Source organism: Triturus cristatus, chromosome 5_1 (assembly GCF_964204655.1).
Source record: "Triturus cristatus chromosome 5_1, aTriCri1.1, whole genome shotgun sequence".
Lineage (NCBI taxonomy): Eukaryota > Metazoa > Chordata > Amphibia > Caudata > Salamandridae > Triturus > Triturus cristatus.
Window position 1 is genome coordinate 927,243,411 of NC_140587.1, and position 19,642 is coordinate 927,263,052.

A 19,642-nucleotide genomic window follows, 5' to 3' on the forward strand; every position below is an offset into this window, starting at 1 on the left:
CCAAGTGGTCGATTTCCTATACAGCGCATGTGCGCTGCCATAGGCTCGACCTAAAAATGATTCAGCCTACATGAAGCAAAAATCAGGCACAAAACTATTAGCTAGAAGCAACGATCAAAACAAAAATTCAGGTTACAAACTGCATGGCAAACATCACCCTTTAATAAAGCTTCCTGTTTCTTTTTAGCATGGGAAAGGACTCCGCATTATCTTGGATTGGGAAACTCATAAATCTTCAAAGCACAGATCGCCATCTTGCAAAGGGTTATTTGTAAGGTTTGTTTCTGTCACCTGCCAGGAGCTCATGACATTTATTTGACTATGAAGAAATCAATGTTTGACATCCTTAACACCATGCAGTATTTTGAAACCCCACTGTTGCCCTTTATATTTTACATTCCAAATGATGCGCTGCAAATCTCTCAAGATAACTACAAGTGCAGAACAGTTGAGACAACCCAGGTGATGTGGACAGTCAGCAGTGGTCTGTGCGCGTGTCTGAAAATAAGTGATGGAGATCCAAGAATGTTTCTTTTCTGAGCCTATGGGGTCTCAGTTAAATGCTGACCTCTGCACAGATCCCAGTTCAACTTTAACAATTACTGCACTCACACTCAGATAAACAATTACCTCTGTTTGGAATCTAAACACTGTGCTCATCAGTAATCATCAGCAGACGTCTTTTGGCATCCAGCGATTCCTGTGAAACACAATATCCAGAGAAAAATAAACAAACGTTTATCAAGAGTACATTGTTACACTTTAAATCTACCAATTACTTTGTAAAGAATTACCAACAGACTAATGTATTCAACAAAGCTAAAGAGATAGCTTAGAGAGAAAAGACAACTGTTCTATAAAACATTTGAACTAGTAAAAAAAAAAACAAGATTTGAATCAATGTAAGAAAGTAAACCCAAAAAGTAAATTAATGGTCAGTTAACCTAGTGATTAGAAACTTCTTCATGACATTGCAAAAACCCACTAGTGTAACAGTGGAGTCTGTTAAACAGAAACAATTAACAAATACAGAAATAAGATTGAATCACTTTGTGCAATAAACAACTAGCAAGTTACTAAAAGATTAAAGACACGTTGTTAAGAAAACAACTACAGAGCCTGAAGGCGAGCATATTGATCAAATTACTACTGGATTTGCTGAGTAAAGTAAAGTGTATTCTTGTTTGCTGATTTAGGTGTGATTACTGGATCCACAAGTAACATGTTGCATTTATTTAATCCACAAGTCCAACCAGAGTTAAACACAGGGACAATGAATTATTGTGGTTTAATGAGTAGCCCTTCTAACCTGTCTCAGGCCTGCCACTGCAGAGCATGTGTGTTCAGTTTTAAACTGCCATTTTGTTGCCAAGCCCAAACCTTCCCTTTTATTACTTGCAAGTCACCCCAAAGGTAGACCCTAGGTGGCCCCATGGGCAGGGTGCAGTGTATTTGAAAGGTATGACACGTGCTGAGCTTTACATGTCCTAGTAGCGAAAAACTGCTAAATTTGTTTTTCACTACAGCAAGGCCTATTTCTCCTATATGTTAGCTTTGGAGCTGCCTTGTAACACCTTACAAGTGTAACTTCCAAATGGGAGCAGATAGAAAATTGTAGTTTGGTGACTCTGGACTCCTAATCTAAAACACATATTTTAATGAAGTTGGTTTTTAAATTGCAGGTCTGAAAATCCCACTTTTTGAAAGTTGGCATTTTTTTACTTTAAGCATTCTGTGCCTCTGCTTGTCCCTAGATTACACGTCTGCTCAGGGTGACAGCTGGGCTTTGTGCATTTCCCCCTGACAGTCACACACAAAGGGAGCTGAGGTGTGCCTTGCATATCCTGATGGTCAATCATCAGACCAATGGGTCTTCCTGAGCTAGATTGAATGGGAGGAGCTGACACTTGCCCCTGAAAAGGGTTGTGCTGTCCCCACACAAAGAGGTGCAAACCACCCTGTGATGTGTGTGGAGCCAGGGCCAGGAAGGGCAGGCTCTTGTGCACTACAAAGACCTTTCTTTGAAGTCTCTTTTAAGAAGTCTCGTATAAGCACTGGCCCTTTGACACCATATACTCAAAACACTTCTGGACTGAGGACATTCTGCCAGGAAGAAGAGCTGTTGTGCTGCCATGATGGACTGCCACTTTGCTACTTGCTTTGATGTTGTGTTGGCCTGCTTCTTCTTGCCTGGGAGTGAGAAGACTGGACTTTGCTCTCAACATCCTGCATTTCCAAAGGTTCTCTTCAAGGGCTTGTTGGGCTTGCCGCCTGTTAGAAGTCTCTGGGATATCAAAGACTTCACCTGCATCTTCCTATCATCACCTGGGCTCCTTTGCTGTGAGTCCTTCTCTGCCAAGTGGTGCAAAATCCAGTCCTGCGCCCTTGGAAGTGAGTGTTTGTGCTGCAACCCAAGAAACCAATGCATCGACACCAAAGCAACATTCGGAACCAGCACATTTCCTGTGAAACTGACGCATTGCCGCTGCCGGCACCGAAGCTGGAGTCACCACTCGTTGAGTGCGCAACATAACAACCTCGACTTACAACGCAGCCCCAAGTTTACAGATGCATTGCTGCTGCCTCCACCGAAGCCATGGACACCGCAAGCTGAGTGCGCGATGCAATGACCTCGACTCTCAACACAGCCCCGACTTTGTTGTTTTAGCGCCTCTGAGCCACTGCTGCTGCATGAATCTCAGACACTGCCTCACCAATGTCTGTGATGCACTGTCTCGACTCTAACGCATTCCCGGCCCGGTGTGGCTTTAACTCAACGCATCACCTTCAGCCCAGCGGTTCGGCATCAACATCCTGGAATTAACTCACAGTGCTCTTAACATTGACGCACCAACGGCGTTACACGATTTCAGAACCGACGCATTACCTGTGACAGTGAAGCCTCACCTACATATTTCAACGCATCATCCATGAGCATCGACGCATTCAAGATACTTTCAGCGAGTCTGTGTGACTCCTATATCCAGCCCGCGCCCCATCATGGTCGGACTGAACTTTTGGATTTGCCCCAGTTGGACCTATTGGTTTCTAAACACTGCCTTTCGATGTAATCTTACAAAATTCTTATCTTGCACAGGTTGGATTTTTGTCCTTTTGTTCTTGTTTTACTCAGATAAATATTGACTATATTTCTAAACTGGTGTGGAGTACATTTGTGGTGTTTTCACTGTGTAACTGTGTGTGTGTGTGCACAAATACTTTACACATTGCCTCTTTAGTCCAGCCTGACTGATCTTTGCCAAGCTACCAGAGGGTGAGCACAGGTAAAGTTTTAGTGTGCACTACATTTACCCTTACTAGGATTGTGGTTCCTGCTTGGACAGGGTGTATACCTCTGCCAACCAGAAATCCAATTTCTAACACTAATCATATCTCACTAATTACAATACACTGGCTGGCTATCCTTGGAAGTTTAAATTCCCTACAAAATAGAGTCATCATCCAGTTATAAGTGAATATTCCAATACCCACATAGGTTTGCTACACTTGTTTGTTTCTGATTTGTACTATCCAGAAAGCCTTATACGATTGACAATTTGCAACTACTTGAAGGGTGAACTGTGCCTGACTGCAGGTCAGAGAGACAGAAGGAGAAGATCTACCTAGTGCTGGAAATTCGTAAAAGAAAAGTTGCAACACATTGAACCAATCCTCCTCATACCAACCACTGATGCTCTAAAGCCATGCTTAGGATAATCTAAGACGCAGCAATGTTTTGCTTTCCTTCCAAAAAGACTTAAGTACACAGCTGTTCAGAATGTATCCTAATGATTAACATTTATTCTTTCATCCTTCCCGCCAGTATCTAGCTTCTTTCATGTTTTTGCTGTTACATTTTTGTGAAGTGGTGTTCGCCTTGTGGCTAGGTAGCAGCTAAATAAATAAGTAAATAAACAGACAGATAGATAAATAAATGAATAGTTCCTATGACAAATATAAATCAGTATAACAAGCAGAAGACAAAGGCTGGGAAGGGGAGGTTAAGAAAACAGGACAGTCGCATAAGAAAATTGGGGACCTAGGGGCTCATTACGATGGCGTAACGATCGCCACCGCCGAGCCGGCAATCGTTACGCCATCGTAATGAGAATTACCCACCGCCATATTAGGATGGCGGTGGGTATCGCAGCGGACGCAAAGTCCGCCCGCCGCTTTTCCGCTGGTGGCAGTTGTTATGATTGCCTGCCGGGCGGAGCTGGGCCACTAAGATGGTGGCGGTGCCTAGCAGGCACCGTCCGCCATATTAGGATGTGGATGATGTATAGGCCTTTTGCCCCCATGGAAAGGCTGGCGGGGATTAGCTTTGTGGGCCCGTTGTGGGCCCCCTAGGGGGTGTGGTGGGGGGCTCACTGGGGTGTACCCCTGCAGTTCCCTGAACCAAGTGGCAGGCCCTGCATGGAGCCTGTCACGTGGTGCAGGGAAAAGCTGTGCATGCTCTTTTACCATTACGGACGGTGCTGCAGCCAGCAGCAGTGTCTGCAATGGTAAAATGCCAGGATGCGCCCGCCAGTCTGGCGGGCGCATCCTAGTTGGGCTGGTGGGACCGCCGCCCATCTGGCAGGCATTCCCATAACCGTTATGATGGCGGGCGGACTAATGTCCGCCCACCATCATAATGAGCCCCCTAATTCCTGATTTGTAAAATATGGCTTTGCAGTGTTCCCAGCACTATTGATGATGGGTTTTAATTAGAACAGGCTAATGCAGATAAGGCCAATAAGTTGAGAGATTTTACTTTTGTGAGTGAAAAGGAATGGGAAGCAGGGACAAGAAGGAAACGAATAATGAAAAGATGGACCCATTTTTACAGGAGGTTAAGAGCAAAAGGGTGAGAAACAGGAGTTTGTGAAAACAGATGCTTAAATTGAGGATGGGGAACAAGCAGCAGGAAAGGGGGAGAGAGGAGAATATCAAAACAACTATGTTTTGATCTGGGTAAAGGAAGTCTACAGCATATAAAGGCATAGAAAAGAGGGTAAGGACAAGCAAGACATGGAAGAGCATGAATGGGAATATGAGAAAGGCTTGTGAAAGAGATTGCACCCAAGATCTCTCTTCAGACATACAGTGGTTAGAAAGATTGATGTGTCAAAACTTAAGTAGGTGGTGCTCTTGAATGCTGCAGCTAGGCATGATTGGATGTAACATTCAGAACTGTATATGGGCTGACTTGCTGGGGACAGGGCAGAGTTGGGCTGAAGCAGCCATATCACTTTGATGTCATCTTTATACCATGCATTGGCACTGTTCTTCATTAGGTGTGGCTCCGCGTGGCAGTGCTATATTTCTGTTTTGGTGCTGGGGGCGTGCGGGTGCTGTGTATCAAGCTGTGATCCCCATTGAAGGGCTTTTTTGTACATATGCATCATATTTGATGTTCTAGGCCCTTCTTTAACGACTTACAAAAGATACTAATCCAGGCCAGGGTTTTCATGGGGATTGGAAACTAGACAATAAGAGGTTTGCATGTGATAGGCGTTAACCCTACCTATGATGACGGATATTTACCTTTGTTGTTTTACTTTCCAATCCAGGTTATGACCTACTTACTACTCTTAAAAGGAAGTGAGAGGAATCACTCCTGTGTTTCAAAATATGACTTGATTGCTACCTCATTGCTCGCTCTGGAGGAATCATCTCACCTTACACTTACACTCTGCTTGGATCATGCTGCCCTTGTGATCACCCTGTTGGGTTTCCTTAGAGGACTTAAATGGGTTTGCAGTTTTATTCTCTTCTGAGAGAACTAGTGTTTTTACCAGGATGCTTCTTTGTCTTTTCCATACTTTGGTATGTAAATTCTGGATTTGGAAATAGCATAAGAAAATGGCAGACACATCCGAACTCTAAGAAACCACAAACCACACAACCCCAAAGATCAGCCATTGAAAGGAGTAGAGACTGTAGAAGAAGGAAATTGAAAGGGATCCCATCAAAATATATGCGAAGTACACTGGAACTGAAAGGTGAGGTGATGGTATCAGAATGAATAGAAATGTAAACCGTATAAAAAGTGTCCATTAGGTTTTTGTATGGAGAGTAGTGAATGCAAAAGTTGCAAAGAGGGTGCATGAGAATGACATGGACAAGATCAACAAAAGGTGTCAAGAGGCTACTAAGGTGCAGGAGACAGAAGAGAGCAGACCAGAGGAAACACTAACGACAAATAGGATAAGAATTTTCATGAAACGTTGGTGGAACTCTTGGATAAAGAAGAAAAGAAGACATAGGAAAGAGACATAAGGGCAGAGTATTTATAAAGAAAAAGGAGGAAACATGGAATAAGGAAGTGAAATGGCGAATTCCAGGGTGTGTGATGAATCTACATGAAATGTAAATTTACACAAGAAGGAGGACTGGAAAATCAGGAGATGGTAAAGTAGGAAGGCTGAGGTATAGATGTGGATTTAGAAGATATGAAAAAGGCACGAGTGAGTGAATGGGATATGTTGGAACCGGGTGTGAGAAGGTTGCCTGGTATATGCTGTCCATTAATGTACCAGTACACACGACCCTTATGATTTATGAAGTCAAAGATAACCTCATTGAAAGCTATCCTAGTGGTAGCTATGGAGAGCAACCTTCAGGCTTAATCTTGAAGGAATGTAGAGCAGCTTGTTTTACCAGAATACCACCTCCTAAATGACTAAATGAAAGGAGAACCACAAAGTGTTTATATAAAAATATATATTTATTAATATACCACTCTTCTAGTCTCTATACGAGACTAGGGCACAAAGTACACAATACTGGATCAATAGAGCATTCGTAAATAGCACAATACACAGCGGGCTCCAGGGGGAGACCGAACCATGAATAAAAAAATGGTATAACTACAACAACTTAACTAGACACCGTGCCTAGAGCACGTAGAATCGCTGAGACCCCAAGGAACCACCCAGAGGAGTGATACAGGGAGCCCACGGAGGACGTGTGCAGTGAGGAAACACGGACGCGTGCTCCGTACAACTCTATGGGAAAGTCGCAGTAGTAAAAGTATAAGTTAAGTACACTTCTAAGAGGACTTCGAACAAACCCTTTGGAACATAGGAGGTTCTAAGGCCAACCCACCAGTGAGTATCGAAGTACATGTGTTACCTATCCCAGAGGAGCTGGTGCTTAGGGGTCAAGTGGTGTCGGAAACCTTTGTCGTTTTCAATGGAGAGTTGCAAAGAAGTACTGCTGCCAGGAGGGTGAAGAATGTCCAGTGGTATCCAAGCCTGGATTCGAGGTGAGAAGAACCCGAAAGCAGAGGGGACAGAGTCTGGGTCACTTCAGGTGACCAGGGGCTCAGTAGTCGAATGCCCACAGATGTTGAGTGCTTCAGGAGGGAAGAAGGATTGCTTGACTCTTCAGCCACGGGGACCAGGAGACATTGAGGACAACCAGAATCCGGAGGAAGCTGTCCCACGAAGGATGTCGAGTGCTGAGGGGTCGATGTCTCGCTGGAGCACCAACAAGCCTTGATAAATGCAAGCCATGCGGTCAGAAAAAACAGGTTACGGTGTGGACCAGCAAGGTCCAGGGGACTCTCCAAGCACTGAAGAGCCAGGGCACGTCTGGAGCAACCAGGTAAGCCCAAGAACAAACAAGGTGACCCTCGCCAGGACCCACAGGCCACCGGACCAGGGATCGTGAGGAGACCTCAAGCAAGTTTGCAAAGTACTAGCCCACAGGACACTCGGGGAGTGGAGGCTGGAAATCTTCAGTGCAAATACTGCTTGGGGTCAGGACTACACAGAGTCCAATGCACAAGCTCGGGAATCGTCAACAAGCATATTCAATTGCAAAAGTACGCGGTGCATAGGGGTTCGGGTTGCACGGTCCCCCCGAGGGATACTGGTCTCAGAATCGCTGAGAGGGCAAATCAACCTCAGGGACCTTTGGGAACCCACCTCCTGTGTTGCGGAAATCTTCGGAGTCCTCAGGAGCACAGGATAAGCAAACCGGTCAGATGCGTTTAGGTGCCTGCTTCTGCAGGGGAGTAACTCCTTTACTCCAAGGGAGATTCTTCGGTCGTCCAGCCTCATGCAGGCAGTTGAAGTACTTGGTTTCTTCTGAGCAGAATCTTTTCCAGGTAAAATCTAAAGTCCTGTAGTCAGGTAACCCACTTTATACCCATGGGAAGGGGTTGGAAAGATTCTGTGGACCCTCTTAGGGGAGGAGCAGGACAGAGGGGTGGCTACACCCATGTCCTTTGTTCAGTTTTGCACCAGAGCAGGAGCCAATGGCTACCAGAACAGGTTTGAGCTGAACTATGCACAGGGACACCAAATGCACCCCCAGTACAGACTTTCTGGCACTCTCAGAGTGTACCCACCCAGCCCCAATACACTAAACCCTGTCTGGGAAGTGGTCACACCACCCTGTAACAGGATACCTATTGTCTAGCCTTCCTCTGCTCGAGCTTGGCTCAGCAGCAAGAGAGCAGAATCGTGTCTGTGACTGGCAGCGTCCATTTTGTGCTGCCCAGGTCGAGAAAGCTGCTACCGGGTTGACCGGTGACCCACAGATGTCCCTTTGGAAGGGTGGAATCATACCTCCCACACCAGTTACTGGTCTGGAGGTATGATTCCAAGGTGTTTGACACCAAACACAACATGTTTCTAAGCAGCCGTTTTAAAGTTAGCATTTACCGCGAGATTATAATGCACTTAAACATATATGTCTGGCTGCATCACAGACAACCCCCGGGAATGGTCTCTGAAGGCTGCAGAGGGGCTCTGCTCATGCAGGGACTCCCTCTCACTTAAATCCCAGCACCCTGTCTTCAGGATTGATAAGGCCTGCCATAGGGGTGACTGACAGGTATTCAAGTGTAGTGATTTAGATAGATATAGTGAACCTATATATTAAGTAAGTGGTGCAAGCACCAGCTTACGCAGTCAGCTGTTACAGGCTGGTCGTGTCAATGTGAATGGCATCTCATGGGTGGCATAATACATGCTTCAGCCCAAGGGAGGCCTCTGAGGTACCTATGCCCTGGGTACATTTTGTACCATATGCTAGGGACTGATAAGGGTACCCCGGAATCCAATCTGGAGTGTACCTAAAGTACATACTTAGCAATTTAAGGGAGAAAGCAGATAGACTGGGGGTCTTGAATAGCAGGATCACAGTAAGACTAGTCAAAAACAAGAAAAACACCAGGAAAAAAAGTGGGGTATCTATGCAGGCAGATCCTACCTTCCTACACCGGGAGCCATGAAAGAAGAGGCGGGTCCATTCAGACGGCTTTTCAAATCACTAGACAATCCAGAAGAAGTGGTAATGGGGAAAAGTAAGTCAAGGAAGGTCACTGAAGAGAAAGCAAATGCTAAGGAGGGCTAAATAGAGCTCGGACAGCCACATGCTCTCAGCACCAGAAAAGTTGAACATATGGATCGTTTGGCAATCCAGTCAATATATGGCAAAAGGCAATAGAGCATTACTATCTAGTAAAGAGGAAAATAAATCTTACCATCATCCCCTGCTCTTAATGCTGACCCCGAACTTCTATCATACAGAGAAGGCGTTTGTCTCTGTTGGAGAAATTAAAACACAAGGTGAAAATGGGATCTCTGTTAAGTGGTCAGGGGTCAATCCGACAACCTTTATGGACAACATAGTCCAAAACAACAACCTCTCTATTGATATATGCTTGGACAAATCATCCACTAATATAGAGATAGTAACTGCTTTCCAAATTATTGCTGCTGATATTTCCAACAATTTGAAATACAGGAATCAGAAATACAAGGACCATCATCCTAGATGGTTCAACAAGCTGTGCTCCAAATTAAATAAAGATCTGAAGGAGGCATTAAAAGTAAGACCTAGAAATGCTGACAGCATTTGTATCTTCAGAAAACGTAACAAAGAAGCATTAAAATCAAGGAAGCTAGAGATTAGGGAGGCTGCCTGGGATAGCTTGATCCAAGCGGCAGAGACCAAGGACTCTGCCCTATTGTGGAAAACAATAGATCAACCACTATTTAAGGACACTACATCCACTAAGGTTGAAACGGTAGTGAGTACAGAAGACTGGTTGTCCCATTTTGAGAACATTTTTAACCCCTCACATGAGAACATTGAGATAGACGATAACTGTAAAATCATATCCTTAAGTGTAGAAAAGGTAGATCCCATCACCATTGAGGATATCAAAACCGCCATAAAGAATAGTGCTAACGGCAAAGCCGCAGGCCCTAATGCGGTTCCCATCGATATTTTTAAGCATACAGTTGATGATTTTTGGTCCCCGATTTTAGTTAATATGTTTAATGCTATTGCTAGGGTCACTGCCTATAACCTGGGCTGAAAGTACGATCGTCCCTATTTTTAGAAAAGGCGATAGAGGAAGAGCAAAATGCTACCGACCAATATCCCTTCTTGATTCTACATCTAAACTATTGTGTAGAATTATGCTGAACAGACTGGAATGTTGGGTTGAGGAGAAAAATATTCTAACAGCAGCCCAATTTGGTTTTAGAAGGGTTATTGGTATGGTTGAGCAATGCGTCAACCTTGAGATGCTAATAGGGAAGTATACGATAGTTAACCCCTTCAGTGCCCCGCCCTTTCCCCCTCCTGTGCCGGCCGTTACATTAGCGGGCGGGGTTCATGACGAGATAGTCTCGTCATGGGCACAGCGCAACCGTGCTCCATGACGAGACTATCTCGTCATGGGCACAGAAGAGGTTAAGGAAGGCCAGCTTCACTTGTGTTTTGTTGACCACACCAGCGCTTTTGATTTAGTGAATCACGCAAAGCTTTGGCAAACGCTGGCTGGGATGGGCGCCCCACACGATATAATAAGCCTCTTATCTCAGATATATGCCTACCTAACTTCAAGGATGCGCTATCGCCCTAACGGGGAATGTACCTCACAATTTAAAGTTACCTGTGGATTTAGACTAGGCTGCCTCTTCGCGCCTCTTTTATTTTCTCTTTATATTAATGGTATTGATTCTTCATTACAAAATTTAAGGGCAGATGCCCCAGTCATTGGCAAACGTATAACCCCTGTTTTACTATATGCAGATGATGCAGTCCTAATTTCGAGGACTGAAAACGGCCTGCAAAGCCTGATAGATAATTTCTCAGATTATATGACTGCAAAAGATCTAAAAATCAACTTGAGTAAAACACTAGTTATGTCTTGCAGGAAAAGTAAAACTACGATTAGGAGACATTACGTCGATAGAGTACCCATCGAACAGACTACTACTTTTTCATATCTGGGACTTCTTTTTAACAGTAATGGATCATGGAACACACATATTAATCTATGTAAATTAAAATGTATAAGATCAAGTGAGGCAATCTTTAGATTCTCAAAAAATAGGCAGTAAGCCAGTGCGCGAAATCCTGAAGCTATACGGAAGTAAAACGTATAACCGGGGCCATTTACGGTGGAGCATTATGGAGTAGGGCATGTATTACTGCACTACAAACCCTTGAAAATACATTTTTAAGGAGGGTACTATCGGTACCAAACTCAACAGCCACCTTCATTGCTCACAAGGAACTAAACGCACCTTATATTGGCGACAGTATGACTGCGCTTACATTGTGGTTCAGATTATGGTCTAAAGATGAGACGCATTTTACTAAAGACATAATAAAGGACTGCCTTACACTAGATCAATATAGGAAGATACCATGGTTAAAGTACATTTATAGCCTTTTATCGGAGTGCAATGTGATAGTTGATGACCGCAACCCCAATACTATTCTGAACTATACTAAAGGGGAGTTAAAAAAGAGATTACTGGAATTCAGAGAATCTGTAAGAGAGGTGGAAGCCAGGAAAAAAACACTTGTTAGTTCTTACTGTGAAGGCCTGATTTTAGCAGGCATTCAGCTATATTAAACAGCAATAAGAAATCCACAACATAGATTTTTACCAACTAGGCTAAGGCTGAGCACTCTGCACTTTCAGGTCGCTTTCCCCAAGATGGGCAAGTGGAGTGCCAACCTTCCCAAATGTCAGTATGACGGTAAAACGCTCCAGTCCACCTTGCACTTTTTACTTTTTTGTAAATTTTACAGGGACATCACAAATGCAATTTTATGGCTTCTATTTATGGTCAACAGATTGTTTACGTATAAATCTGCTTTTTACCATAGATGCAATTTGGAAAATGTAACAACATGCAATACCGTTATTCTCTTTGTACAATTGGCCACAAAGAGAAGAAAGGCCCTTTCATATCTGTAATTGTTGAGTTATGAAAATGAATAGCTATTCAGCCTGATGAAATTGTTTGCATTCTCCAATTATATTTAACTTTGGATAGTTCTGTGATGCGAAGTAATAGTAATTATCTTGTCTTGTCTGAATTTATACCTAAATGTTTTTTTAATGGAATACTTTATTTTTAGACTCCACAGATTAAATGAATTTTATGAAATCCTCATTATGATGAATTGTTTTTATGTAGTATGCTTTTATAGATATATTGTGTATATTCCGAATAAATCTGATTTGATTTGATTTGAAATCTTACCAACCAATGAAATGCACCTGATCCCTGGAAAGAAACTGTGCAAGTCCACTTATCCTAGAACCCTAGCATACTGGCACATGGGCAACCTTTCTTTATGAAGAAGCACCGGGGCTAGAAGCACTGAATGGTAAGGAAACACAGAAGTGGAACACAGAGCGGCTCTGACATGTATCCCTTATTCTTCGGGTATCCAGTGGCGTGCAGCATGATTCCAGAAAAAGGAGTTCCCTTATGTTGCATGGCACCTGGTTTGTCGGAAGCTCTGGTGAAGGTCCTACGAAAATAGAGGTGAGGTTCACTGGCTGCATTTTGTAGGGAGTGCAAAGCAGGGCTGTTGCTCTACACATGCCCACCCAACTGCCAATACCACTGAAACCTTTGAAGCCTTGATATTATGAAACATGCCAGCAGTACCTGCAGGGGAGCCCTGTGGCTTTGTAAAGGTTTCATTCCTCTAATATATATTTACGCATCAACTCTGACAGCAGGCCTAGAGTTATAGAAACCTATATCCCTCTAACCTTACAAAGCAATGGATGGCCTGGAGTGTGGGGTGATGCTAGTTTAGTTGTGGTACAGATGAGGAGAATAGGAGCCAACGTGCTGATACAGTGAGCATCGGAGCAAGGACACCTACTGGCATACTTCATGTTCATGGAGACCTGGCTCTCCAGGTCTAGCTATCAGATACTACACTGGCTTGAAGATGATCTCGTGTGCATAATGCTGGAGGTGACTGAAACATTGATGCAATACTGGATGCCGACTAAGCAATGAGAAATTGTATTATTGCTAACTTGGCTGGTCCTGTAAAGAGTTAAAAAATAGATTAAATTAGCATCATTTTCACATACTACTTTTCTGCATTCCTTCTTAATGTGTCTTTTTTGTGAGTGGTCATTGTCTTTGGGTGTGTTTGGGAAGTCTCTGTCCCCAACGTCTATTTATAAATTTCTAATCATTGTTTTGCAGTTGTAGTGACACCAATGAGGGAGGCAAAGCCAGGTGCTGGTGAGAATAACTTTATTGCAAGTGCAATAGTAAAGGCCCACGAGGAGCAGGCGAAGAGACAACCGCCCGCTACAATCTCCGCGCTCTTCTGCGCTCTTCTCCCTGCCCCCTGACGTCACGGCCGCCTAAGACCACTGATTGGCCACGACGTCAGGAGGCTTGATGGACACCGAGAAAAGACTGCGCTCTACTTCCGAGACATGAGTTAAACTAGCACTCATGTACGACATCTCCCCCCTCAACAATACAAAAACCAACACATTTTCATCTCATAACAAAATCGTCGAATCTCTTGGGTGCTCTGATATGTCTTGCCGGCCTACTTGGGGTAACATACTGAGGGCGTCCCACCAAGCCTGTGCCGGTATTGCCTTGGCCAGAGCATCGATTATTCTGACTGATACCCCTCTCATGTTTGGGGCTCGTCCCACTCCGCCCAGCGGTATCATCCATTTCATTCAACATTCTTCCACTCTCAGCCGCATTGCAATGGCCGGTCCATCCATGGACGGAGGTGTCTGCCCCACCTTCATTGTCGCACATACTTCTGTAAGCGACCTCATTCTCCTGCCACTCAAGCACACTGTCATCGCCCATGGCCTCACGCGCATGACCACCACTCATGATAATCTCTTCCTGACCAGCTTTGAGCTTGACTATGTCGTCCTTGCTACGCCATCCTCCTCCTTCCAGACATACTGCCCCTTTAGTCGCTTCTTGCACACGTACAGGGGTTTGAAACACTGATTCACCTTTCATCACCTTGTGTGGCTTCTTCACCAGTACCCAATCTCCCTGCGCTATTTCTATCGCCTTGGCTCTGTTCACCACATCCGCGTACCGTTTATTGCTCTCTTGCTTCGCCACAATTCGCTCCCTGACCCTCAACATCTCATCCTGTATGGCCTCAGTTCCACCCCTCATGTCGTACCATTTGTTGTATTTGGGAGTAAGCTCACTTGTGCACCTCCTCCCTCTCATCAAATAGAATGGTGTGTGCCCGGTGACTTCATTAGGGGTATTGTGATAGGTGTGTACCTTGTCCGCTATGAATGCCTTCACGTCCATGTTAGATGCGACAGCCAGCTGGACACCCTCTTTGAGGAACCTGTTCATCCTTACCACCTGTCCATTACTCTTCGGGCTGTACAGAGGAGTCTTTTCCTGCTTGATCCCCAACTTGGCCAGGAACTCCGTCATCTGCCTGGACACCAACTGCGTGCCGTTGTCAGAAACCATGATCTTCGGCTGGCCCTCCAACGCAAAGACTTTCTGTAGCATCTTGATCACCCGTTCCGTGGTAACCTCTCGAACGAACTTGTAATGTATCCACTTGGAGTAGTAGTCGGTGAGAACTATCAGGTGTCTGCAGTCGTCCGGTAGCAAGGCAAACGGACCCGCGAAATCAATAGCAATCTTGCTCCAGGGGCCAACCGGTATGTCCACCATCTGCAGCTCCCCCTTGCCGGTCTTCCAATGTTTGTCGGCTCTCAAGCACTGCTCGCTCCGGTCAATGAAGTTGCAGACGTCGCTGCTCATCCCTGGCCACCAGTAGTATTGCTTCAGTAGATTCTTGGTAGCGGTGCTTCCAGGGTGACCCTTGTGGGCAATCTTGATCAACTTGCCCCGCAGGCCCTCCGGGGGCACAAACAACTCATGCCTTTTCAAGAATCCGTTTTCAAGGGTAAGTTCAGCACTTATCTGCTGGAAGCACCTAAGCGCTCCGTGCAAGTTCCGGACCGGAGGCCAGTGAGACGTCATATGATCCATCACTCTGCGAATGATCGTGTCCGTTTCCTGAGTTGCCAGACATTTTTCTTCAGTAATGGATCCTTCGCAAATGACCGTTGCATCCACCATTGCCACCACGCATTCCGTATCGTCCAGGGAACAGTCCTCATCCCCGCTCACAGGCATGCGCGACAGGCAATCCGCCCTGCTGTTGAGGCCGCCTTTGATGTGTCTGATGGTAAAGTGATACTCTTGCAGCTTGGACAGTAATCGCAGTAGCCTCGAGCTGGCCTTCCCATTACCGCGGCCTTCCCCATCCATCATGTATATTAGGGGTTTGTGGTCCGTGACAATTTCGAATACCTTGCCCCACAGATAATTCTTTAGTTTTTCCACGGCCCAGACGCATGCGAGCGTCTCGCGCTCGATGGTGCTGTAGTGTTTCTCGACTGCGCTTCAAGACCGTGATATAAACGCAATGGTATTCTCCTTCTTCCCTTGGAATTGGCAGAACACAGCGCCGATACCCTTAGCGCTAGCGTCGACCGTGATCACATTCCGGAGGTCATTGTCGTACGGCTGCAAGACTGGAGCTACAGCAATGGCACGCTTGATGGATTCGAAGGCTGCATCTTGTTCTGTTGACCAGACAAACTTCTCATTCTTCCGCAGCAGTTTTCTCAGAGGTTCCACCGTGGTTGCATACCCCTGCAGGAACTTCAAATAGTACTCGCTGAGCCCCAGAAACGACCGTAAGGCGTCCTTATCACCAGGACACGGGGCTTCTCGGATGGCTTTCACCAGGTCATCCTTGGGCGCTATGCCATTCCGGGGTCAGAACATGCCCCAAGTATTCGATCTTGCTCTCCATGAACTTGCATTTGTCTTTGGAGACCGTCATCCCTTTCTCACGCAAGATCTCCAATACCTTGTCCAGCAACTCCAGGTGCCCTTGAACATCCTTCGTGTGGACCAAAATGTCGTCCTGGAACGCCTCGACACCCTCCATGTCGCAGAAAAGCAGATCCATCAGCTTCTGAAAGACCCCTGACGCCGATGCAAGGCCAAATGGCAGATGTATGTACCTGTACGCTCCGAACGGGGTGATGAAAGTGGTCAGTTTCTTGGAATCTTCAGTGAGACACACCTGGTGGTATGCTGACTTCAAATCTATCAGAGTGAAGTACCTGGACCCCGATGTAGATGACAAAATCTCTTGAATGTTAGGTAGCGGATGACAATTCACAAGGATATTCGTATTCAAGGACCGCAGATCCACACACAGCCGGATGTCCCCTGTCTTCTTCTTTTTGGACACTACAATAGCGGACACCCATTCCGATGCGTCTGCCTCCTCTATCACCCCTTCCTGTTTCAGTCTATCTAGGACAGCCTTCAGCTCCCCCCTGACAGAGAGAGGAACTGTTCTAACCTTATGTTTTATCGGCATCGCACTCTCCTTCAGCTGTATGTCGTGTACGAACCCTCTCACACAACCTACTTCATTTTTTGAAAACAGCGCTGAATTTGTCAATGACCCCAGACAACCCGCCATGAACATCGCCTGGCTGAATATAGCCGACCCAGTCATCGCGCAGGAGTATGGGATCTGCAGCCCCAGGGACCAGGATCACACCCAACTTCGTTAGATCCTTCCACCCCACAAGGCTCCTCCCTCTCTCAGCCACATACATTTTAGTCTCAACAGTCCGCCATCTGAAGGTGAGAGTATCACAGAAATAGCCTTTCATCACTATGTCCTGTTCCCCAAAGGCCTTCGGATTAACATCCGTCTCATGCAATCGCACACCCTGCCACTTCACATCAAAGGTAGTGTCGGAAATCAAGGTAATAGGGAAACCCGAATCAGCCGTAAAAGGCAACTCCACGGCGCCAATCATGACGGAGCCAATTGGCCCCTTCACTCTACCATCCTCCGCATCAATGGAAAGCACAATGTCCGCATTCGTATCAAAATCACTATCGCTCACAGAGCTCACTCTCATACTGCCCCCAGGCTTCCTGTTTTTACACACAGCAGCGTAATGGCCCACTTTTTTGCATTCGGTGCAGGTTTTGGTCAGAGCAGGGCAGGTCTTGCTGTCCGCCAAATGATCCCGTGCCCCACATCTAAAGCAAGCGAGCGGTCTCCTACTTCCCCCTCTATCGCTCGCTGCCCTGTCTGGAGGTTTAGAAGCAGTCTTATGTTTGTCCTGCACGAAGAACACATTCGAAGCATGGCTAGTGCTCGCAAGCTCCCTTGTGGACACCAAAGATCTCTCGATGGCCTTCGCAATGGCCACCACGTCCTTAAGCGAGGGGTTCCTAAATGCCAGTAACCGTTCCGGCACCTTCTTGGAATGGCAGTAGAACACCACCTGGTCCCTGATGTAGGTATCAGTCATATCCGCAAATTCACAGTCTTGGGCCAACACACGTAAACATGCAATGTACTCTTCGATAGTCTCTCCCTCCTTCTGCTTCCGCAACGCAAACTTGTGGCGCCCCACCATGATGTTACTCTCCTCGGAAAACTGCATCTCGAGCCGCTTAACTGCCTCCTGGTACTCATTCAGGGGAGTGAGAACCCCCGGAGGGTTCACATACTCAGGTAAACTGTCAAAGACCTCTTGGCCAGCCTTCCCCAGCAATCCGAACAAGAGCGCCTTTTTGCGCTCGGCGTCATACCTCTTGCCGTCAATGGAAACTATATAGTTCTCGAAAGCGCGTAACCACCCTTTCCACTTCATGCACGGCTTGCCAGGAAACTCGAGGAAGAGAGGAGGCACGCAGATATTGCTAGGCTGCGCCGTCTCCGGAGGAACAGGCACCGCCAGTGGGAGCGGCGGGACCACGAGACCAGACTCAGCTGCGCCCTGGTAGTGCCACAAACAGGGCAGGGGATCACCCCAGCAACGAAGAACTGGACCACCCCTCGCCGAGGAAGGGAACAGGCAAAGTCCCACACCCACAATAGACACACTGGCGTTGCAGGGGTTACCTGGGCCTCGAGGCGATGCAAAACAGGCTCCACGCGTCGACAGGATCAGAGGAGCGACGCAGGAGACATCAGCATATCATCGGCAGCACACCAGGACATAGCACGTGGTCAGGCAGGCAGGAGTCACACCACGGAGGACTGAAGGCTTCAAGAAGCAGCGCCGGGAAGCAGCCGGTGATGATTGGCAGCACAGCTGCAGGCACTCGCGAAGATAGGACGACGTCCGTGCTGAAACCCCCGCTGAAGCAATGGCGAGGACTCTCACGCGCCGCATCCAGCAGCGGTCACGTGAACAACCGGGTCGTCGGAGCTCGCTCGTGGGCCAGCAATCAAACGTTAACCCTCGTCGCCATTTGTAGTGACACCAATGAGGGAGGCAAAGCCAGGTGCTGGTGAGAATAACTTTATTGCAAGTGCAATAGTAAAGGCCCACGAGGAGCAGGCGAAGAGACAACCGCCCGCTACAATCTCCGTGCTCTTCTGCGCTCTTCTCCCTGCCCCCTGACGTCACGGCCACCTAAGACCACTGATTGGCCACGACGTCAGGAGGCTTGATGGACACCGAGAAAAGACTGCGCTCTACTTCCGAGACATGAGTTAATCTAGCAGTCATGTACGACAGCAGCGTACATAAAATAGTTTGTATGTTGTACTGCAACTAGAATCTGACGTCATACCAGTTCCTGGTTTTTCACTGAACTTTTTACAAATGAAATGATTTAGGAATCGTGGATTCACCGTATTAAGTATTCAAGGAAAATTTAAAGTTGAATATAAATAAATCCTCTTGGAGTGCATGTTGTGTTAATACTATTACCCAGCGTGTGGGATAATATATGAAACCACTGGTGCACCTGTTCTTTATGGTTCAAATCTGTTTATTGAAGGTAAAGTTTTAAACAAATACACCCACTTTCAACCACTGGCCTGTTAATGGTATAGAAGGGGTGTAACGGGGGAGGGGGAGAGAAAGGGAAAGGAGGGGTGAAGGGGCAGACAATGAACAGAAAAGAGGAAGTTGTGAGAGTCCATGCCCTCCTTACCCGTGGCCTCAGATTAAGGAGTTAATATTATGCCCCAATTATCCATCATTTATACAGTTGGACCATTAGCCTGTGGTTCCGTAAGAACAGGTGGCAGAGAACAGAAGACCTCGGGCTGGTCATATACAACAGCCAGGTTAGAACTTATCGGTAGCAGGGACAGTTCCTTAAATTCTTGGGATATAAATATTATGTGTGGACCCCACATTTTATCAAACGCCATTTTAGTTTCTAAAACAGCTGAGACTTTTTCCATTCCAAAGAGCCCCCACAGTTTATGTAGCCAGGTATAGCAGTCTGAAGTGGAATCCGTCCCCCACCTGGCAGTGAAGGCCTGTCTGGCA

The 19,642-nt window shown here is 46.2% G+C and overlaps 1 protein-coding gene across 2 annotated transcripts in view; it reads right to left on the reverse strand.

Annotated features, from left to right (window-relative positions):
• LOC146832689 (uncharacterized) overlaps positions 1 to 19,642 on the reverse strand; it is a 408,998-nt gene that overhangs the window by 351,798 nt on the left and 37,558 nt on the right. Inside the window, exons 2-3 of one of the 2 annotated variants that reach the window (XM_085605965.1) lie at positions 9,482 to 9,542; positions 631 to 700 (exon numbers count right to left, since the gene is read on the reverse strand). The gene's annotated coding sequence lies outside the window, so the exon portion shown is untranslated. The remainder of the gene's footprint in view (positions 1 to 630; positions 701 to 9,481; positions 9,543 to 19,642) is intronic. The other variant, XM_085605966.1, reaches the window with a different exon arrangement.